The sequence below is a fragment of the Eptatretus burgeri genome, chromosome 17 (genome assembly GCF_056783735.1).
Source record: "Eptatretus burgeri isolate ZD-2024b chromosome 17, Ebu_testis_v1, whole genome shotgun sequence".
Lineage (NCBI taxonomy): Eukaryota > Metazoa > Chordata > Myxini > Myxiniformes > Myxinidae > Eptatretus > Eptatretus burgeri.
Window position 1 is genome coordinate 18,139,077 of NC_140977.1, and position 12,269 is coordinate 18,151,345.

Genomic DNA, 12,269 nt, shown 5'->3' on the forward strand with positions numbered 1-12,269 from the left:
AGGTGGGGTGCATTTGGTGACAGCATTGCGCAGTATGGTGGATAAGGTACTGACAATGATGCCTGATGGTGTCACGTCTTTGGCAGACCTCATTTTGACTTTAAAAAGCTGTTTTGGCAAAGAACAGCACATTGCGCTTGTTAAAGCCCAGCTCGCAATGCGTAAAAGAAAGGCAGGCAAATCTGCAGGAGAATTGACGCATGATATTCGCTGTGCAGTACGAATCACATATTCAGGTTCTGGCAGTGGCCGCATAGGAGAGCCTGGCCGTGGATCATTTCTTGCAAGCTCACGTGGGATCATGTGGGCTGGCGATGAGTACATCCATTTGGAATTATTCAGGAGGTATGCACCTTACCTGGTGAGGTATTATACTCAGGGGCATCGAGAGCCAGCACGGACCCTGAGGCAAACAATCTCGAGCCCCCCACCCCTAGTCTCTTACATATGTTTTAAAAACTACAGTTACAGAAGAAGCTCAGGCCCCTCAATGGAACCCGGGGCCCCGCGATAACGATCCCCCTGACCCACCGTCTCAATGCCCCTGATTAACCAGCATGCCAGCTCCTGCCAACATACCCTCCTGGCATACCCATAGCTGGCCACCAACACCCACCTCCCCCAAGGAAACAAAGAAGTGCCGAACATGCAGGGCCTCGTTCGGCAATGGTAGATGAAAGACAGCCCTCATCGACATGACAAGTCATCTTTTGTTGTCAAATTGGCATTGGTAGTTTGACGATGAGGTGCAAAATTTCGGGCATAGGTGTAAATGCGGTGGTGGACACAGGAGTAAGCACCACAATTATCAGCCATGTGGTCCTCAATTTGAGTGAAAATGGTTGAGATAATATCCACCATGTTTTGAGGTTTACAATTGAAACTAGAACGGCACTCGGAAGAGCACATACCTCCACCCACAATGCCTGATCCACAAGAACATATCTGGCCCAATACATTTTTGAGACGTCATGCTACATATCGTTTTAGAGCCCCATCTCTCAATGGTGAAGAATCACTTAAAAAATTCTAGTAGTCTGTTCCGGATCTTCACCAAAATCGAATCAGTTCGTCCTTACCACACACCCAACCTGTGCATAAAATTTCATCCGGATCCAACCACAACTTTTTGAGATATCCTGTAAACAAAAAAACAGACAGAAAGGGGTGAAAACATAACCACCTTCACCTTCGTGGCGGAGGTCATAAAGATGAATATAGGATGTTGTGAAATTAACAGAATTTACAGAAATCCTTAAAATTACATTACAGTGCCTTCAGAAAGTATTCACACTGCTTGACATTTGTCACATTTTGTTGTGTTACAGGCTGAATTTAAGATTTTGCTCTTTTAATGTACCAAATTTTGTTCAATCCTGTACCAATGCCGGCAGAAGGGGACAATCACCCCCCCCTCTACTTTCACTCAAGTCCCCCATCAATCACATGTCCAGAACACCCCCTTTCCCCTTCACATGAACCGCTTCTCTCCCCACCCAGAGTGTGAAGCAACGTGTGGTAAGGCCATGCTCGACACTACCCTCCTCAGAAAAGAACTTATGATGTCATCGGTCACATGGTTCGGCAGCCATATATATATATATATATATATATATATATATATATATGTGTATATTTTTTAAACAACAACAACCTTCAAAAATATTTTTCTCCGAACGGCTGAACAGATCGAGGAGAACCTGAATAGGTATGACCGCCTATCCATGAGGAACAAAAAGTTCCTTAACTGTGACATCATCTTCACATGGTCTGGAAGACATTTTGGATTTTCCCTGAAACGTTTAAAAATCATCTTCTCCAGAACGGCTGGACAGATCAAGGGGAAACGTCACACACACGTTCCCAAAGCCTTGGGGATACCAGGATGCTCATGAACAAATTGATAGGTCACATGGTTTGGCAGCCATATTGGATTGATGGGAAATATTTTTTTTAATCCTAATAAATCCTAAAAATAATAAATTTCAAAATTATGATCGAGCAGTGATGGGGAATATATATATATATATATACACATATATATATATATATATATATATATATATATATATATATATATATACACGTTTTAAATTTCAATCTGATTGTATGCATGGTCTGCATTATTTAATATTTTTGATGTGGGTTCTTTTTTTTATACTTTAATGAAGGCTCACTTGGCTGTGCCTGGATGGATTTGAGTGTCGAGGAGGAGCAGCTGAAACCCGAATCCTATCCAGGCTCCTCCTGATGAATTCATATTTTCTTTTTGCTTCTTTGGGTTCCTTCTCATTCCTCCATTGCAGGACTTTTCCGATTTGTCTTCCATTTGATTTAAATTGAATTAATTTTAATCCTTTTCTGAATTCAGCTGAATAACAATAAAAGTCATGGGTCAGATGTTCGTTCAAAGTGGGACGTCTTGGTACCCGGGCATCATTGCTAACAGTTATAAAGTGGTAGTTCTAGTTGTGCGTGTTATTAACTATGTAACCCACCAGAACACAAACGCCACGCAAAATATACCACAGAAAACTGCACAAACACCACTCAAAATATACCACAGAAAACTGCACAAACACCACACAAAATTGCACAAACACCACACAAAGTATACCACAGAAAACTGCACAAACGCCACACAAAATATACCACAGAAAACTGCACAAACCACACAAAATAGACAAGAGAAAACTGCACGAACACCACACAAACTATACCACAGAAAACTGCACAAACACCACACAAACTATACCACAGAAAACTGCACAAACACCATGCAAAATATACCACAGAAAACTGCACAAACACCACAGTATACCACAGAAAACTGCACAAACACCACACAGTATACCACAGAAAACTGCACAAACACCACCCAAAAAAAACCACAGAGAACTGCACAAACACCGCCCAAAATATACCACGGAAGACTCCACAAACACGACACAAAATATACCACAAAAAACTGCACAAACATGACACAAAATATATCACAGAAAACTGCACAAACACCACACAAAATATACCACAGAAAACTGCACAAACATTACAAAATATAACCACAGAATACTGCACAAACACCACACAAAATATACGACAGAAAACTGTAGAAACACCACACAAAATATACCACAGAAAACTGCACAAACACCACACAAAATATACCACGGAAAACTGCACAAACACCACACAAAATATATACCACAGAAAACTGCACAAACACCACACAAAATATACCACAGAAAACTGCACAAACACCACACAAAACTGTTACAAACGCCACCTAGAAAATTGTACCAGAAACACCACACAAAATACTACATAAGAAAACTGCACATACAGCAAAACTGCACAAACATTACAAAATATACCACAGAAAACTGCACAAACACCACACAAAATATACCACAGAAAACTGCACAAACACCACACAAAATATACCACAGAAAACTGCACAAACACTACAAAATATACCATAGAAAACTGTACAAACACCACAAAATATACCACAGAACACTGCACAAACACCACACGAAATATGCCGCAGAAAACTGCACAAACGCCACACAAAATATACCATAGAATACTGCACAAACATCACACAAAATATACCACAGAAAACTGCACAAACACCACACAAAATATACCACAGAAAACTGCACAAACACCACACAAAATATACCACACAAAACTGCACAAACATTACAAAATATAACCACAGAAAACTGCACAAACACCACACAAAATATACGACAGAAAACTGCACAAACACCACACGAAATATGCCGCAGAAAACTGCACAAACGCCACACAAAATATACCATAGAAAACTGCACAAACATCACACAAAATATACCACAGAAAACTGTACAGACGCCACACAAAATATGCCGCAGAAAACTGCACAAACGCCACACAAAATATACCATAGAAAACTGCACAAACATCACACAAAATATACCACAGAAAACTGTACAAACGCCACACAAAACTGTACAAACGCCACCTAAAATATACCAGAGAAAACTGCACAAATACTACAGAATATACCACAGAAAACTGCACAAAATATACCACAGAAAACTGCACAAACACCACACAAAATATAAAACAGAAAACTGCACAAACACGACAAAATATACCACAGAAAACTGTAAAACACCACACAAAATATACCACAGAAAACTGCACAAACACCATACAAAATATACCACAGAAAACTGCACAAACACCACACAGAAAACTGCACAAACACCACACAAAATATACCACAGAAAACTGCACAAACACCACACAAAATATTCTGCAGAAAACTGCACAACACCACACAAAATATACCACAGAAAACTGCACAAACACCACACAAAATATAACACAGAAAACTGCACAAACACCACACAAAATATAACACAGAAAACTGCACAAACACTACAAAATATACCAGAGAAAACTGTACAAACACCACACAAAACATACCACAGAAAACTGTACAAACACTACACAAATCTGTACAAACACCACACAAAATATACCACAGAAAACTGCACAAACACTACACAAATCTGTACAAACACCACACAAAATATACCACAGAAAACTGCACAAACACTACAAAATATACCAGAGAAAACTGCACAAACACCACACAAAACACACCACAGAAAACTGTACAAACACTACACGAAATAGAACACAGAAAACTGTACAAACACTACACAAATCTGTACAAACACCACACAAAATATACCACAGAAAACTGCACAAACACTACAAAATATACCATAGAAAACTGTACAAACACCACACAAAATATAACAGAAAACTGCACAAACACTACAAAATATACCACAGAAAACTGCACAAACGCCGCACAAAATATACCACAGAAGACTGCACAAACACCACACAAAATATACCACAGAAAACTGCACAAACACTACAAAATATACCATAGAAAACTGTACAAACACCACACGAAATATACCCCAGAAAACTGCACAAACGCCACACAAAATATACCACAGAAGACTGCACAAATACCACACAAAATATACTACAGAAAACTGCACAAACCACAAAAAATATACCACAGAAAACTGCACAAACACGACACAAAATATTCCGCAGAAAACTGCACAAACACGACACAAAATATTCCGCAGAAAACTGCACAAACACCATACAAAATATAACAGAAAACTGCACAAACGCCACACAAAATATACCACAGAAGACTGCACAAATACCACACAAAATATACTACAGAAAACTGCACAAACCACAAAAAATATACCACAGAAAACTGCACAAACACGACACAAAATATTCCGCAGAAAACTGCACAAACACCATACAAAATATAACAGAAAACTGCACAAACACGACAAAATATACCACAGAAAACTGTAAAAAACTGCACAAACACCACGCAAAATATAACACAGAAAACTGCACAAACACCACAAAATATACCACAGAAAACTGCACAAACACCACACAAAATATACCACAGAAAACTGCACAAACACCACACAAAATATACCACAGAAAACTGCACAAACACCACACAAAATATACCACAGAAAACTGCACAAACACCACACAAAATATACCACAGAAAACTGCACAAACACCACACAAAATATACCACAGAAAACTGCACAAACACCACACAAAATATACCACAGAAAACTGCACAAACACCACACAAAATATACCACAGAAAACTGCACAAACACCACACAAAATATGCCGCAGAAAACTGCACAAACACCACACAAAATATGCCGCAGAAAACTGCACAAACACCACACAAAATATTCCGCAGAAAACTGCACAAACACTACACAAATCTGTACAAACACCACACAAAATATACCACAGAAAACTGCACAAACACTACAAAATATACCAGAGAAAACTGTACAAACACCACCACAAAATATACCACAGAAAACTGCACAAACGCCACACAAAATATACCACAGAAAACTGCACAAACACCACACAAAACTGTACAAACGCCACACAAAATGTACCACAGAAAACTGCACAGACGCAACAAAATATACCGTAGAAAACTGCACAAACACCACACAAAATACACCACAGAAAACTGCACAAACACGACACAAAATATACCACAAAAAACTGCACAAACAAACCACAGAAAACTGCACAAACACCACACAAAATATACCACAGAAAACTGCACAAACACCACACAAAATATACCACAGAAAACTGCACAAACATGACACAAAATATACCACAGAAAACTGCACAAACACCACACAAAATATACCACAGAAAACTGCACAAACACCACACAAAACTGTACAAACGCCACACAAAATGTACCACAGAAAACTGCACAGACCCAACAAAATATACCGTAGAAAACTGCACAAACACCACACAAAATACACCACAGAAAACTGCACAAACACCACACAAAATATACCACAGAAAACTGCACAAACACCACACAAAATATACCACAGAAAACTGCACAAACACCACACAAAATATACCACAGAAAACTGCACAAACGCCGCACAAAATATACCACAGAAGACTGCACAAACACCACACAAAATATACCACAGAAAACTGCACAAACACTACACACAAAATATTCCGCAGAAAACTGCACAAACACTACACAAATCTGTACAAACACCACACAAAATATACCACAGAAAACTGCACAAACACTACAAAATATACCATAGAAAACTGCACAAACACTACAAAATATACCACAGAAAACTGCACAAATACCACACAAAATATACCACAGAAAACTGCACAAACACCACACAAATATATACCACAGAAAACTGCACAAACACCACACAAATATATACCACAGAAAACTGCACAAACGCCACACAAAATATACCACAGAAAACTGCACAAACACTACACGAAATATGCCGCAGAAAACTGCACAAACGCTACACAAAATATACCATAGAAAACTGCACAAACGCCACACAAAATATACCACAGAAAACTGCACAAACGCCACAGAAACACGACAAAATATACCACAGAAAACTGCACAAACACCACACAAAATATACCACAGAAAACTGCACAAACACCACACAAAATATACGACAGAAAACTGCACAAACACCACACGAAATATACCACAGAAAACTGCACAAACACTACACGAAATATGCCGTAGAAAACTGCACAAACACCACACAAAATATACCACAGAAAACTGCACAAAATATACCACAGAAAACTGCACAAACACCACACAAAATATACCACAGAAAACTGCACAAACACGACACAACATATACCACAGAAAACTGTACAAACACTACAAAATATACCACAGAAAACTGCACAAACACCACAGAAAACGGCACAAACACTACACAAAATATACCACAGAAAACTGCACAAACACCACAAAATATACCACAGAAAACTGCACAAACACCACACGAAATATACCCCAGAAAACTGCACAAGCGCCACACAAAATATACCACAGAAGACTGCACAAACACCACACAAAATATACCACAGAAAACTGCACAAACATATACCACAGAAAACTGCACAAACACCACACAAAATATACCACAGAAAACTGCACAAACACCACACAAAATATACCACAGAAAACTGCACAAACACCACACAAAATATACCACAGAAAACTGCACAAACACCACAAAATATACCACAGAAAACTGCACAAACACCACACAAAATATACCACAGAAAACTGCACAAACACCACACAAAATATACCACAGAAAACTGCACAAACACCACACAAAATATACCACAGAAAACTGCACAAACACCACACAAAATATAACACAGAAAACTGCACAAACACTACAAAATATACCACAGAAAACTGCACAAACACCACACAAAAATATAACACAGAAAACTGCACAAACACCACACAAAATATAACACAGAAAACTGCACAAACACGACAAAATATACCACAGAAAACTGCACAAACACCACACAAAATATACCACAGAAAACTGCACAAACACCACACAAAATATACCACAGAAAACTGCACAAACACCACACAAAATATACCGCAGAAAACTGCACAAACACCACACAAAATATACCACAGAAAACTGCACAAACACCACACAAAATATACGACAGAAAACTGCACAAACACCACACGAAATGAGAAACTGCACAAACACCACACAAAATATACCACAGAAAACTGCACAAACACCACACAAAATATACCGCAGAAAACTGCACAAACACCACACAAAATATTCCGCAGAAAACTGCACAAACACCACACAAAATATACCACAGAAAACTGCACAAACACGACAAAATATACCACAGAAAACTGCACAAACACCACACAGAAAACTGCACAAACACCACACAAAATATACCACAGAAAACTGCACAAACACCACACAAAATATACCACAGAAAACTGCGCAAACACCACACAAAATATTCCGCAGAAAACTGCACAACACCACACAAAATATACCACAGAAAACTGCACAAACACCACACAAAATATACCGCAGAAAACTGCACAAACACCACACAAAATATGCCGCAGAAAACTGCACAAACACCACACAAAATATTCCGCAGAAAACTGCACAAACACTACACAAATCTGTACAAACACCACACAAAATATACCACAGAAAACTGCACAAACACTACAAAATATACCAGAGAAAACTGTACAAACACCACAAAATATACCACAGAAAACTGCACAAACACCACACAAAATATACCACAGAAAACTGCACAACACCACACAAAATATACCACAGAAAACTGCACAAACACCACACAAAATATACCGCAGAAAACTGCACAAACACCACACAAAATATGCCGCAGAAAACTGCACAAACACCACACAAAATATTCCGCAGAAAACTGCACAAACCTGTACAAACACCACACAAAATATACCACAGAAAACTGCACAAACACTACAAAATATACCATAGAAAACTGCACAAACACTACAAAATATACCACAGAAAACTGCACAAACACCACACAAAATATACCACAGAAGACTGCACAAATACCACACAAAATATACCACAGAAAACTGCACAAACATATACCACAGAAAACTGTACAAACACCACACAAAATATAACACAGAAAACTGCACAAACGCCACACAAAATATACCACAGAAAACTGCACAAACGCCACACAAAATATACCACAGAAAACTGCACAAACACCACACAAAATATTCCGCAGAAAACTGCACAAACCTGTTCAAACACCACACAAAATATACCACAGAAAACTGCACAAACACCACACAAAATATAACACAGTAAACTGCACAAACACCACACAAAATATTCCGCAGAAAACTGCACAAACCTGTACAAACACCACACAAAATATAACACAGAAAACTGCACAAACGCCACACAAAATATACCACAGAAAACTGCACAAACACTACACGAAATATAACAGAAAACTGCACAAACACTACACAAATCTGTACAAACACCACACAAAATATACCACAGAAAACTGCACAAACACTACAAAATATACCAGAGAAAACTGCACAAACACCACACAAAATATAACACAGAAAACTGCACAAACACCACACAAAATATAAAACAGAAAACTGCACAAACACGACAAAATATACCACAGAAAACTGTAAAACACCACACAAAATATACCACAGAAAACTGCACAAACACCATACAAAATATACCACAGAAAACTGCACAAACACCACAGAAAACTGCACAAACACCACACAAAATATACCACAGAAAACTGCACAAACACCACACAAAATATTCCGCAGAAAACTGCACAACACCACACAAAATATACCACAGAAAACTGCACAAACACCACACAAAATATACCGCAGAAAACTGCACAAACACCACACAAAATATGCCGCAGAAAGCTGCACAAACACTACACAAACACTACACAAATCTGTACAAACACCACACAAAATATACCACAGAAAACTGCACAAACACTACAAAATATACCAGAGAAAACTGTACAAACACCACAAAATATACCACAGAAAACTGCACAAACACCACACAAAACATACCACAGAAAACTGTACAAACACTACACAAATCTGTACAAACACCACACAAAATATACCACAGAAAACTGCACAAACACTACAAAATATACCAGAGAAAACTGTACAAACACCACAAAATATACCACAGAAAACTGCACAAACACCACACAAAACATACCACAGAAAACTGTACAAACACTACACGAAATAGAACACAGAAAACTGTACAAACACTACACAAATCTGTACAAACACCACACAAAATATACCACAGAAAACTGCACAAACACTACAAAATATACCATAGAAAACTGTACAAACACCACACAAAATATAACAGAAAACTGCACAAACACTACAAAATATACCACAGAAAACTGCACAAACACCACGCAAATATATACCACAGAAAACTGTACAAACACCACACAAAATATAACACAGAAAACTGCACAAACGCCACACAAAATATACCACAGAAAACTGCACAAACACTACACGAAATATGCCGCAGAAAACTGCACAAACGCTACACAAAATATACCATAGAAAACTGCACAAACGCCACACAAAATATACCACAGAAAACTGTACAAACGCCACAGAAACACGACAAAATATACCACAGAAAACTGCACAAACACCACACAAAATATACCGCAGAAAACTGCACAAACACCACACAAAATATTCCGCAGAAAACTGCACAAACACCACACAAAATATAACACAGAAAACTGCACAAGCACGACAAAATATACCACAGAAAACTGCACAAACACCACACAGAAAACTGCACAAACACCACACAAAATATACCACAGAAAACTGCACAAACACCACACAAAATATACCACAGAAAACTGCGCAAACACCACACAAAATATTCCGCAGAAAACTGCACAACTCCACACAAAATATACCACAGAAAACTGCACAAACACCACACAAAATATACCGCAGAAAACTGCACAAAATATACCGCAGAAAACTGCACAAACACCACACAAAATATGCCGCAGAAAACTGCACAAACACCACACAAAATATACCGCAGAAAACTGCACAAAATATACCGCAGAAAACTGCACAAACACCACACAAAATATGCCGCAGAAAACTGCACAAACACCACACAAAATATTCCGCAGAAAACTGCACAAACACCACACAAAATATACCACAGAAAACTGCACAAACACTACAAAATATACCAGAGAAAACTGTACAAACACTACAAAATATACCACAGAAAACTGCACAAACACCACACAAAATATACCACAGAAAACTGCACAACACCACACAAAATATACCACAGAAAACTGCACAACACCACACAAAATATACCGCAGAAAACTGCACAAACACCACACAAAATATACCGCAGAAAACTGCACAAACACCACACAAAATATGCCGCAGAAAACTGCACAAACACCACACAAAATATTCCGCAGAAAACTGCACAAACCTGTACAAACACCACACAAAATATACCACAGAAAACTGCACAAACACTACAAAATATACCATAGAAAACTGCACAAACACTACAAAATATACCACAGAAAACTGCACAAATACCACACAAAATATACCACAGAAAACTGCACAAACATATACCACAGAAAACTGTACAAACACCACACAAAATATAACACAGAAAACTGCACAAACGCCACACAAAATATACCACAGAAAACTGCACAAACACCACACAAAATATAACACAGAAAACTGCACAAACCTGTACAAACACCACACAAAATATACCACAGAAAACTGCACAAACACTACAAAATATACCATAGAAAACTGCACAAACACTACAAAATATACCACAGAAAACTGCACAAATACCACACAAAATATACCACAGAAAACTGCACAAACACCACGCAAATATATACCACAGAAAACTGTACAAACACCACACAAAATATAACACAGAAAACTGCACAAACGCCACACAAAATATACCACAGAAAACTGCACAAACACTACACGAAATATGCCGCAGAAAACTGCACAAACGCTACACAAAATATACCATAGAAAACTGCACAAATGCCACACAAAATATACCACAGAAAACTGCACAAACACTACACGAAATATGCCGCAGAAAACTGCACAAACGCTACACAAAATATACCAT

At 38.1% G+C, this 12,269-nt stretch overlaps 1 protein-coding gene across 7 annotated transcripts in view; it reads right to left on the bottom strand.

The window, feature by feature from the left end:
* The window catches only part of LOC147009451 (uncharacterized), a 37,468-nt gene that overhangs the window by 23,642 nt on the left and 1,557 nt on the right, over positions 1-12,269 (bottom strand). For 3 of the 7 annotated variants that reach the window (XR_015052861.1, XR_015052860.1, XR_015052863.1), the window contains exon 2: positions 1,080-1,139. The exons of the other annotated variants lie outside the window; for them this stretch is intronic. The gene's annotated coding sequence lies outside the window, so the exon portion shown is untranslated. The remainder of the gene's footprint in view (positions 1-1,079; positions 1,140-12,269) is intronic. 7 annotated transcript variants of the gene reach the window in all.